The sequence below is a fragment of the Salmo salar genome, chromosome 18, assembly GCF_965601325.2.
Source record: "Salmo salar chromosome 18, fSalSal1, whole genome shotgun sequence".
NCBI classification, from domain to species: Eukaryota; Metazoa; Chordata; class Actinopteri; order Salmoniformes; family Salmonidae; genus Salmo; species Salmo salar.
Window position 1 is genome coordinate 1,998,492 of NC_138308.1, and position 12,488 is coordinate 2,010,979.

At 38.4% G+C, this 12,488-nt stretch overlaps 11 non-coding genes across 11 annotated transcripts; all 11 read right to left on the reverse strand.

Moving 5' to 3' along the window:
- Nucleotides 1-238: 238 nt before the first annotated feature.
- Nucleotides 239-311, reverse strand: trnav-aac (transfer RNA valine (anticodon AAC)). Its single transcript has one exon. It is a non-coding gene; the product is annotated as a tRNA-Val (tRNA).
- A 141-nt stretch (nucleotides 312-452) lies between these two features.
- trnav-uac (transfer RNA valine (anticodon UAC)) lies at nucleotides 453-525 on the reverse strand. The gene has a single exon. It is a non-coding gene; the product is annotated as a tRNA-Val (tRNA).
- A 1,615-nt stretch (nucleotides 526-2,140) lies between these two features.
- On the reverse strand, nucleotides 2,141-2,213 carry trnav-uac (transfer RNA valine (anticodon UAC)). Its single transcript has one exon. It is a non-coding gene; the product is annotated as a tRNA-Val (tRNA).
- A 560-nt stretch (nucleotides 2,214-2,773) lies between these two features.
- On the reverse strand, nucleotides 2,774-2,846 carry trnav-uac (transfer RNA valine (anticodon UAC)). Its single transcript has one exon. It is a non-coding gene; the product is annotated as a tRNA-Val (tRNA).
- A 6,043-nt stretch (nucleotides 2,847-8,889) lies between these two features.
- On the reverse strand, nucleotides 8,890-8,962 carry trnav-uac (transfer RNA valine (anticodon UAC)). Its single transcript has one exon. It is a non-coding gene; the product is annotated as a tRNA-Val (tRNA).
- A 347-nt stretch (nucleotides 8,963-9,309) lies between these two features.
- trnav-aac (transfer RNA valine (anticodon AAC)) lies at nucleotides 9,310-9,382 on the reverse strand. The gene has a single exon. It is a non-coding gene; the product is annotated as a tRNA-Val (tRNA).
- A 561-nt stretch (nucleotides 9,383-9,943) lies between these two features.
- Nucleotides 9,944-10,016, reverse strand: trnav-uac (transfer RNA valine (anticodon UAC)). Its single transcript has one exon. It is a non-coding gene; the product is annotated as a tRNA-Val (tRNA).
- Nucleotides 10,017-10,371: 355 nt separating this feature from the next.
- trnav-aac (transfer RNA valine (anticodon AAC)) lies at nucleotides 10,372-10,444 on the reverse strand. Its single transcript has one exon. It is a non-coding gene; the product is annotated as a tRNA-Val (tRNA).
- Nucleotides 10,445-11,218: 774 nt separating this feature from the next.
- Nucleotides 11,219-11,291, reverse strand: trnav-uac (transfer RNA valine (anticodon UAC)). Its single transcript has one exon. It is a non-coding gene; the product is annotated as a tRNA-Val (tRNA).
- A 133-nt stretch (nucleotides 11,292-11,424) lies between these two features.
- trnav-cac (transfer RNA valine (anticodon CAC)) lies at nucleotides 11,425-11,497 on the reverse strand. The gene has a single exon. It is a non-coding gene; the product is annotated as a tRNA-Val (tRNA).
- A 141-nt stretch (nucleotides 11,498-11,638) lies between these two features.
- Nucleotides 11,639-11,711, reverse strand: trnav-aac (transfer RNA valine (anticodon AAC)). Its single transcript has one exon. It is a non-coding gene; the product is annotated as a tRNA-Val (tRNA).
- Between the last annotated feature and the right edge of the window lie 777 nt (nucleotides 11,712-12,488).

Here is a 12,488-nt window from a genome sequence, read left to right on the forward strand (position 1 = left end):
CTCTCTCAAGCACTCAGACACCTGCTTCTCTTCCACTTCCTGAAACTCCAAAAAGGGGCGTGTGAAGCGAACGTGATAACCGCTACACCACAGAAACTACTGGTACAATTAGCTGCGAGGAGTAAACCGAATTTTACAGATATTCATGGCACGTATTCGAATTTCCAAAATACAGAATTCATGAAAATAACAATTCTTTGTTGAAAGTACAGTACCTACTGCACGTGTCAAAGAGCTCTGTTTCCGCCCGGTTTCGAACCGAGGACCTTTCGCGTGTTAAGCGAACGTGATAACCGCTACACTACAGAAACTGCTTCAACAATTATCTGCTAGGAGTAAACCGAATTTTACAGATATTCATGGCACGTGTTCAAATTTCCAAAATACAGAATTCATGAAAATAACAATTCTTTGTTGAATGTACAGTACCTACTGCACTTGTCAAAGAGCACTGTTTCCGCCCGGATTCGAACCGAGGACCTTTCGCGTGTAAAGCGAACGCGATAACCACTACACTACAGAAACTGCTGCTTGATTTTCCTGCAAGAAGTAAACCGAATTTTACAGATATTCATGGCACGTGTTCAAATTTCCGAAAGTAGGCATTTATGAAAATAACTATTCTCTGTTAATAGTACAGTACCTACTGCACGTGTCAAAGAGCACTGTTTCCTCCCAGTTTCAAACTGAGGACCTTTCACGTGTAAAGCTAACGTGATAACCACTACACTACAGAAACTGCTGCTTGATTTTCCTGCAAGGAGCAAACCGAATTTTAAAAATATTCATGGCACGTATTCGAATTTCCAAAATAAAGAATTCATGAAATTTTCTGTTACCACTATGGTACTACAGAATGTGTCAATGAGCGTTGTTTCCGCCCGGTTTCGAACCAGGGACCTTTCGCGTATGAAGCGGAAGTGATAACCACTACACCACAGAAACTACTGCTACAATTAGCCGCAAGGAGTAAACCGAATTTTAAAAATATTCATGGCACGTATTCGAATTTCTAAAATAAGAGAATAATGAAATTCTTTGTTAACACTATGGTACTTCTTGAATGTGTCGATGAGCGTTGTTTCCGCCAGGTTTCGAACCAGGGACCTTTCTCGTGTGAACAAACTTGATAACCACTACACTACAGAAACTGCTGCTAAATTTAGCTGCGAGGAGTAAACCGAATTTTACAGATATTCATGGCACTTATTCAAATTTCCAAAATACAGAATTCATGAAAATAACAATTCTTTGTTGAAAGTACAGTACCTACTGCACGTGTCAAAGAGCTCTGTTTCCACCCGGTTTCGAACCGAGGACCTTTCGCGTGTTAAGCGAACATGATAACCACTACACTACAGAAACTTCTGCAACAATTATCTGCGAGGAGTAAATCGAATTTTACAGATATTCATGGCACGTATTCGAATTTCCAAAATAAAGATTTCATGAAATTTTCTGTTACCACTATGGTACTTCAGAATGTGTCAATGAGCATTGTTTCCGCCCGGTTTCGAACCAGGGACCTTTCGCGTGTGAAGCAAACGTGATAACCACTAGACCACAGAAACTACTGCTACAATTAGCTGCGAGGAGTAAATCGAATTTTACAGATATTCATGGCACGTATTCGAATTTCCAAAATACAGAATTCATGAAAATAACAATTCTTTGTTGAAAGTACAGTACCTACTGCACGTGTCAAAGAGCTCTGTTTCCGCCCGGTTTAAAACCGAGGACCTTTCGCGTGTTAAGCAAACGTGATAACCGCTACACTACAGAAACTGCTTCAACAATTATCTGCAAGGAGTAAACGGAATTTTACAGATATTCATGGCACGTGTTCAAATTTCCAAAATTATGCATTTATGAAAATAACTATTCTCTGTTAATAGTACAGTACCTACTGCACATGTCAAAGAGCACTGTTTCCTCCCGGTTTCAAACTGAGGACCTTTCACGTGTAAAGCGAACGTGATAACCACTACACTACAGAAACTGCTGCTACATTTAGCTGCAAGGAGTAAACCGAATTTTACAGATATTCATGGCACGTGTTGAAATTTCCAAATTTAGGCATTTATGAAAATAACTATTCTCTTTTAAAAGTACTGTACCTACTGCAGGTGTCAAAGAGCACTGTTTCCGCACGGTTTCGAACCGAGGACCTTTCGCGTGTAAAGCGAACGTGATAACCACTACACTACAGAAACTTCTGCTTGATTTTCCTGCAAGAAGTAAACCGAATTTTACAGATATTCAGGGCACGTATTCGAATTTCCAAAATAAAGAATCATGAAATTTTCTGTTACCACTACGGTAAATCAGAACGTGTCAATGAGCGTTGTTTCCGCCCAGTTTCGAACCAGGGACCTTTCGCGTGTGAAGCAAACGTGACAACCACTACACTACAGAAACTGCTGCTACATTTAGCTGCGAGGAGTAAACCGAATTTTACAGATATTCATGGCACGTATTCGAATTTCCAAAATACAGAATTCATGAAAATAACAATTCTTTGTTGAAAGTACAGTACCTATTGCACGTGTCAAAGAGCTCAGTTTCCGCCCGGTTTCGAATCGAGGACCTTTCGCGTGTTAAGCGAACGTGATAACCACTACACTACAGAAACTTCTGCAACAATTATCTGCAAGGAGTAAACCGAATTTTACAGATATTCATGGCACGTGTTCAAATTTCCAAAATTAGGCATTTATGAAAATAACTATTCTCTGTTAATAGTAGAGTACCTACTGCACTTGTCAAAGAGCACTGTTTCCGCCCGGTTTCGAACCGAGGACCTTTCGCGTGTAAAGCGAACGCGATAACCACTACACTACAGAAACTGCTGCTTGATTTTCCTGCAAGAAGTAAACCGAATTTTACAGATATTCATGGCACGTGTTCAAATTTCCAAAAGTAGGCATTTATGAAAATAACTATTCTCTGTTAATAGTACAGTACCTACTGCACATGTCAAAGAGCAGTGTTTCCTCCTGGTTTCAAACTGAGGACCTTTCACGTGTAAAGCTAACGTGATAACCACTACACTACAGAAACTGCTGCTTGATTTTTCTGCAAGGAGTAAACCGAATTTTAAAAATATTCATGGCACGTATTCGAATTTCCAAAATAAAGAATTCATGAAATTTTCTGTTACCACTACATTAAATCAGAATGTGTCAATGAGCGTTGTTTCCGCCCGGTTTCGAACCAGGGACCTTTCGCGTGTGAAGCAAACGTGATTTTTTTTTTTTTTTTTTTTTTTTTATTATCAAAAATGTTTGTTTACAATATTTACAGTACAATCTACTGTTTACAGTACAATCCACAGAGAACAATACAGAAGACACTAGACTAACAGAGGCAGGTGAACAATTCACCCCCTATCAAATTATCAACAAAGAAAATATCAAAACAGTGCTTTCAAAAATTATAAGTGATACCTCCACTCTCCTCTCGTGAAATTAACCCACTCCCTTCAACAAAAGACTCATCAAAATGTTCCATCCCATAATTAAACAACATATCTATGTGTTTACTGAACAGTGCTATAAAGATACTCCACACCTGAACCCTCTTTCTGTCAAAAGAAACATAATTCCTCCTACAAAAAATAGCATACCTCACAAAACTCAAAACCATATTCAACAAACACACATTAGCACCCTCACATTTACCAGACACTCCAAATAACAAAAGTTCCTCCCACGCATACTTTTTCACGAAATCTCCCCCCCAGTTTCTACATAACATTTCCTTAACTTTACAAAAAAAATATTTTAAATCCTCACATTCTATAAACAAATGCATAAGAGTTTCCGGGAAACGTCCACATACGTCGCATTCCCTTTCTATCTCACAATTAATTTTCTTTAGCACCACCTTTGTAAATATTCTATTATGTCTTAGTTTGAAATCATTATTTTCACACTCCTTACTATTATATTTTACATTTAAATTTCCCCATATCTTTTTTTCATCCAATTCCGGAAAAACTACTTTCCAAAATTTCTCAGCAGCCGGCCTTCTACACACTTTTCCTACCATTATTCTATACAATCTTTTCACTGGTATACTAGATAAATGTACTTTCTTCTTACTGCTACCAATGAACAAATTAGGAAATACAAATAAATCTTCTCTTTCAACTTCACTATTTATTAAATCAACCCATGCTCTTGGTATACTATTCTTTATCTTGTCATACATATTATTCACTGTTCCCCTTCCCACCTCTTCATCCCATTCATTGATTATGTCAAAAATAGCTTCCCCAGGTAAAAACCCTGGAATTACCTCATAAGTATAATCTTTTATTTGCCGTAGACCTGCACTCATAAATACTTTATTATACAAAACTTTTTCTTTGTTCTTGATTTTCTCATTCAGAAATATAGGTTGATTCATAATCAGGTCAATATGTCCACATTCATAATATACATTAGGCAACAACTCTGCCCATGCATTTAGCACCTCTTTATAAAAATCTGGTACCTTTTCAAACATTGCCCTTTTAAGCCCCATCAATAAACCATTATCCTCACAACCACCACTCTCCTCTAAGTAGACTCTAAAGAAGTGTTTCCAGCCATAATCTTCACTGTCATACAAATATTTCTTTACTGTTTTTATCCTAATAGCTTTTCTTTTGACATCTAAATCTACAAGTTTTAAACCTCCATCCACATAGTCAGCAATCAATGTTTTCTGAGATATTCTCACTCCTTTACCATCCCAAATAAAATTTGACACCACATTATTCAATTCATTTAGGACCCACTCCGGCATGTCCAGGACTCCCAAAACATACACAAATTTGGATAATACCAAAGCATTTGCAACAATTACTTTCCCTTGTAACTTTAGTTTTCTATTTTTCCAGAAATTCAACGTTAGCTTGACTTTATTAAGTATCCCAGTCCAAGTTATATCTTTTGCCTCTTTCTCCTTTACACCAATGTTTACTCCCAGCACTTTAATAAAATCCTTTGCGCTCTTGAATGGAATCTCACACCCGTTTACATTGATATCCCCAACAAACATTATTTCAGTCTTCTCTATATTAACTTTAGCACCCGATGCCTTGCCATATATATCTATGATCCCCATAATGCTTCCAATACTTTCTATATCCTTCACAGTACAAGTAGTGTCATCAGCGTACTGATGTACAACACTGACACCACCACCTGGGATTCCAACACCCCTTACTTCTTTATTACTATTTATCAATGTAGCTAACGGTTCTGTAGAAACACTGTACAGCAGAGCTGACAAAGGACAGCCCTGCCTTACTGACCTCTCCACAGGGAAAGTATCTGTTAACACTCCGTTACATTTAACACAACTTTTAGCCCCACTATACAACAGGTTGATCCAAGATACAAACTTTGGCCCAAACCCAAACCTCTCCAAAGTCTGTAATAAAAAGCTGTGCTCCACTCTATCGAAAGCTTTGTTAAAGTCCAAACTTAAAACTATACCACCTTCATTTTTCATTTGATTAACAACATCCCTAATTGTACAAATTACATCTGAAATATCTCTTCCAGGTATGCCGTAGGCTTGTGTTGATTCAATAATACTCCCAATCACCTTTTTCATCCTATTCGCTAACACTTTAGTCAGTATCTTATAATCCGAATTTAGAAGGCTAATAGGCCTATAATTTTCTAACTTTAATCTACTGCCCCTATTTTTGAATAAGATCGTTAACATTCCAGTTGACATAGACTCAGGGATTTCCTTATTCTCTTCCATATAATGAAACACCCTCACTAAAATGGGTGCCAAAATATCTACAAAGACTTTATAGAACTCATTTGTTAAACCATCCAAACCCGGACTTTTATTACCTTGCGTGCTAACAATTGCTTCCTTGATTTCCATAATCGAAATCTCTTCATCACACATCATTCTATCTGCCTGCGATACTTTGGCACTAATTGTATCCAACACTTTTACAACACACACTTTATCTACATCATTCTTTTTGTAAAGATTTCTGTAAAAGGTTTCAACTGTCTCTAAGATCCCAACAAAATCGTTTACCTTTACACCTCTTTCATCTTCCAACTCTACAATGTAACTCTTAGTTTGTTTTCTTTTTTCCAGACCCCAAAAAAAGGATGTACATTTCTCTCCCTCCAAAGCGTACTGTGCCCTGCTCCTAACAATAGCACCCAAACATTTATTTTTTTCATAACGACCCAGCTCTGCATGGATTTTCAAATAATTCACAACATCATAGTCTGGATCCGTATCAGCCTTTTCAAGTTCATGCAACATCCTATTCCTAAGCATTATTTCTTTCTGCTTATCTAAACGGTTATGATTTTTTGCGTACCTAATACTCCTATTTTTTACTTTTACTTTCACTTCCTCCCACCATAAACACACATTCTCTTTTAACAGTACATTAGACATTTCATCATTAATACATTCAACAATTTCATTTCTATATCCTTCCTCCTTTAACAGACTGGCATTTAAACACCAGACACCTCCCCCTCTCCTCTCCACACCAAAACCCATTTGAAATGACATTACTGCATGATCACTATATGCTGTAAAGGTATATGACACCTTCTTAACATTCTGCACCAATTCTTGTTTTGCTAGACATAAATCAATTCTGCTTTGTTTTAATTCCTTTAGAACCACCTGCCTTCTAGAGAATACTCTTCTGTTTGGATTTTCAGCCCTCCATATATCTACTAGATTCTCCTCATTCATAAGTTTCCATAATGCATTTCTAGAAGAGTCATATCTGAATTTAGCACAACTAGAGGCATCTATTCTACTACACCTCACATTAAAATCTCCTATCAGTATACAGTTTTCTGAGCACAGTGTTTTTAATTTGTGAAACATTTCTCTCCTTTCAGATTCAATGTTTGAAGCATAAACATTAATTAAACGAAAAACTACATTTTGAACTTCAAATTCAATTACAATAAGTCTGCCATCATTGTCAGCATATATTTCTTTTACATTTTGCACCACATCATTTTTTATCAAAATAGCCACACCACATGTTTTATCCCCTCCATGACTACAAAAAATTAAATCTGACCATTTACTCTTAATCTCCTGCATTTTGGAGTCTGTCCAATTGGTCTCTTGAAAACACAACATGTCTGCCTTAACAGACACTAATACCTGCTCAAATTTGCTCATGTTTCTCAAACTGTTACCATTTAGGGATGCGACTGTAATCATTATGAATGTGTGCAGAAGTATAATCAGAGCCAAACAAGTCCTTAAAAATCCTACTTTTTCTTTTTTCCAAAACCCATCATCTCCCTGGTTTTCGACAATGACCTCTTATTTTTTACAAACAACTGAAGATCCTCACTATCTATTTCATCATCCGTCTCTTTATTTGGATTTTTGGGGGGATCGGCGGGGAAGCCTTTTGAAAAGTGCGCTTTAACAGTGCCCGTGACTTCAGTGGACCCAGCCCACTCTTTGGTGTAATTTTTACACAGGCTTAAAGCTGGCTCAGGCACCTGAGAAGCACCTTGCACCATCTCTACCTGTGTATGTCTTTCACCCATCATGTGCTGCTGTTCCACCTTGTCAGCAGCAGAGACTAAAACGGCGTCTCGTGCTTTGCCAGGAGACATTACAGGCTCTTCAAGCTTATCTGCCACTGTCTCTGGAGTCACACTCTCCATGTCACTCTCATCCTCCCTCTCCATAGGCACACTCCCCTCTTCCTCAGACGTGAGGTCCATTGTTTGCAAAAGTAAGTGATTTTCTCCCTTATTACAGCTACATCTAACTTTAGGTCTGTCACACATTTTGCACACATTTCCTATGTTCCGACATTCTCTGGCATAATGCCCTTGTTCACTACATTTGTGGCATGTGAATTCCGGACATTCCTTAAGTATGTGCCCCGGCTGAATACATAATCTACATACCTTCACTTGATTGTCGTGGATTACACGAAAATATTCAAATCCCTCGACAGTGTTAAATTTTGTAGAATATGGCAAGGATTGCACATTGTCTGTAAACTTTACCTTGCAAAATCTTGTCCCATCTACAATGTCCGTTCCTGGCCACATCCTCCTCTTGATTGGCGTGGTCGCCTTCACCTTCCAGCCTTTTAGTTTCTCTTCTATCTCCTCATCCGTAATGTATGCGGGCAAGTTCAAAAAGGACACCACCAGCTCATCGTTCCCTAGTTCTTTAGCCATGATTTGACAGTTCTTTATCTTTAGCCCGTCTATTAGTCTTTCTTTTCCATTTACATGAGACATTGTTACTTCATACTTATTCCCGTCTTTCATTCGACATCCCAGTATTGTTCCGCAAACTTCCTTTATTCCTCTCAGCAATTCCATCGTTGTTATTTTCCCTTCTCCACTTATTTCCACGTTCACCGTCAGTTCCTTCTCATATGTTCTTTTTTTCAGTTCTTCGTTTAACATTCTGATTTCACTGTTGTCCTTTCTCGTCGTCGTTTGTATTCTTGATGTCGAAGCCATGTTGTCCGTCCGGTTATTTTAAGCAATATCCCCCAAACAGCTCACGCTGATGGGGGACAATAGCAAAAACGTTTCACAGAAACTTCACTACAGTCACTCACAAACTTTCAAACTTATAAGTCAACTAGACCTCCAAAAAAAACCGATATTCTCTCTCAAGCACTCAGACACCTGCTTCTCTTCCACTTCCTGAAACTCCAAAAAGGGGCGTGTAAAGCGAACGTGATAACCGCTACACTACAGAAACTGCTTCAACAATTATCTTCAAGGAGTAAACCGAATTTTACAGATATTCATGGCACGTGTTGAAATTTCCAAATTTAGGAATTTATGAAAATAACTATTCTCTTTTAAAAGTACTGTACCTACTGCACGTGTTTAAGAGCACTGTTTCAGCCCGGTTTCGAACCAAGGACCTTTCGCGTGTAAAGCGAACGTGATATCCACTACACTATAGAAACTGCTGCTTGATTTTCCTGCAAGAAGTAAACCGAATTTTACAGATATTCAGGGCACGTATTCGAATTTCCAAAATAAAGAATTCATGAAATTTTTTGTTACCACTATGGTACTTCAGAATGTGTCAATGAGCGTTGTTTCCGCCCGGTTTCGAACCAGGGACCTTTCGCGTGTGAAGCAAAAGTGATAACCACTATACCACAGAAACTACTGCTACAATTAGCTGCGAGGAGTAAACCGAATTTTACAGATATTCATGGCACGTATTCGAATTTCCAAAATACAGAATTCATGAAAATAACAATTCTTTGTTGAAAGTACAGTACCTACTGCACGTGTCAAAGAGCTCTGTTTCCGCCCGGTTTCGAACCGAGGACCTTTCGCGTGTTAAGCGAACGTGATAACCGCTACACTACAGAAACTGCTTCAACAATTATCTGCTAGGAGTAAACCGAATTTTACAGATATTCATGGCACGTGTTCAAATTTCCAAAATTAGGCATTTATGAAAATAACTATTCTCTGTTAATAGTACAGTACCTACTGCACGTGTCAAAGAGCACTGTTTCCTCCCAGTTTCAAACTGAGGACCTTTCACGTGTAAAGAGAACGTGATAACCACTACACTACAGAAACTGCTGCTTGATTTTTCTGCAAGGAGTAAACCGAATTTTAAAAATATTCATGGCACGTATTCGAATTTCCAAAATAAAGAATTCATGAAATTTTCTGTTACCACTATGGTACTTCAGAATGTGTCAATGAGTGTTGTTTCCGCCCGGTTTCGAACCAGGGACCTTTCGCGTGTGAAGCAATCGTGATAACCACTAGACCACAGAAACTACTGCTACAATTAGCTGCAAGGAGTAAACCGAATTTTAAAAATATTCATGGCACGTATTCGAATTTCCAAAATACAGAATTCATGAAAATAACAATTCTTTGTTGAAAGTACAGTACCTATTGCACTTGTCAAAGAGCACTGTTTCCGCCCGGTTTCGAACCGAGGACCTTTCGCGTGTAAAGCGAACGCGATAACAACTACACTACAGAAACTGCTGCTTGATTTTCCTGCAAGAAGTAAACCGAATTTTACAGATATTCATGGCACGTGTTCAAATTTCCAAAATTAGGCATTTATGAAAATAACTATTCTCTGTTAATAGTACAGTACCTACTGCACATGTCAAAGAGCACTGTTTCCTCCCGGTTTCAAACTGAGGACCTTTCACGTGTAAAGCGAACGTGATAACCACTACACTACAGACACTGCTGCTACATTCAGCTGCAAGGAGTAAACCGAATTTTACAGATATTCATGGCACGTGTTGAAATTTCCAAATTTAGGCATTTATGAAAATAACTATTCTCTTTTAAAAGTACTGTACCTACTGCAGGTGTCAAAGAGCACTGTTTCCGCCCGGTTTCGAACCGAGGACCTTTCGCTTGTTAAGCGAACGTGATAACCACTACACTACAGAAACTGCTGCTTGATTTTTCTGCAAGGAGTAAACCGAATTTTAAAAATATTCATGGCACGTATTCGAATTTCCAAAATAAAGAATTCATGAAATTTTCTGTTACCACTATGGTACTTCAGAATGTGTCAATGAGCGTTGTTTCCGCCCGGTTTCGAACCAGGGACCTTTCGCGTGTGAAGCAAACGTGATAACCACTAGACCACAGAAACTACTGCTACAATTAGCTGCGAGGAGTAAATCGAATTTTACAGATATTCATGGCACGTATTCGAATTTCCAAAATACAGAATTCATGAAAATAACAATTCTTTGTTGAAAGTACAGTACCTACTGCACGTGTCAAAGAGCTCTGTTTCCGCCCGGTTTCAAACCGAGGACCTTTCGCGTGTTAAGCAAACGTGATAACCGCTACACTACAGAAACTGCTTCAACAATTATCTGCAAGGAGTAAACCGAATTTTACAGATATTCATGGCACGTGTTCAAATTTCCAAAATTAGGCATTTATGAAAATAACTATTCTCTGTTAATAGTACAGTACCTACTGCACATGTCAAAGAGCACTGTTTCCTCCCGGTTTCAAACTGAGGACCTTCACGTGTAAAGCGAACGTGATAACCACTACACTACAGACACTGCTGCTACATTCAGCTGCAAGGAGTAAACCGAATTTTACAGATATTCATGGCACGTGTTGAAATTTCCAAATTTAGGCATTTATGAAAATAACTTTTCTCTTTTAAAAGTACTGTACCTACTGCAGGTGTCAAAGAGCACTGTTTCCGCCCGGTTTCGAACCGAGGACCTTTCGCGTGTAAAGCGAACGTGATAACCACTACACTACAGAAACTTCTGCTTGATTTTCCTGCAAGAAGTAAACCGAATTTTACAGATATTCAGGGCACGTATTCGAATTTCCAAAATAAAGAATTCATGAAATTTTCTGTTACCACTACGGTAAATCACAATGTGTCAATGAGTGTTGTTTCCGCCCGGTTTCGAACCAGGGACCTTTCGCGTGTGAAGCAAACGTGATAACCACTACACTACAGAAACTGCTGCTACATTTAGCTGCGAGGAGTAAACTGAATTTTACAGATATTCATGGCACGTATTCGAATTTCCAAAATACAGAATTCATGAAAATAACAATTCTTTGTTGAAAGTACAGTACCTACTGCACGTGTCAAAGAGCTCTGTTTCCGCCCGGTTTCGAACCGAGGACCTTTCGCGTGTTAAGCGAACGTGATACCCACTACACTACAGAAACTTCTGCAACAATTATCTGCAAGGAGTAAACCGAATTTTATAGATATTCATGGCACGCGTTCAAATTTGCAAAATTAGGCATTTATGAAAATAACTATTCTCTGTTAATAGTACAGTACCTACTGCACGTGTCAAAGAGCACTGTTTCCTCCCAGTTTCAAACTGAGGACCTTTCACGTGTAAAGAGAACGTGATAACCACTACACTACAGAAACTGCTGCTTGATTTTTCTGCAAGGAGTAAACCGAATTTTAAAAATATTCATGGCACGTATTCGAATTTCCAAAATAAAGAATTCATGAAATTTTCTGTTACCACTATGGTACTTCAGAATGTGTCAATGAGCGTTGTTTCCGCCCGGTTTCGAACCAGGGACCTTTCGCGTGTGAAGCAAACGTGATAACCACTAGACCACAGAAACTACTGCTACAATTAGCTGCGAGGAGTAAATCGAATTTTACAGATATTCATGGCACGTATTCGAATTTCCAAAATACAGAATTCATGAAAATAACAATTCTTTGTTGAAAGTACAGTACCTACTGCACGTGTCAAAGAGCTCTGTTTCCGCCCGGTTTCAAACCGAGGACCTTTCGCATGTTAAGCAAACGTGATAACCGCTACACTACAGAAACTGCTTCAACAATTATCTGCAAGGAGTAAACCGAATTTTACAGATATTCATGGCACGTGTTCAAATTTCCAAAATTAGGCATTTATGAAAATAACTATTCTCTGTTAATAGTACAGTACCTACTGCACATGTCAAAGAGCACTG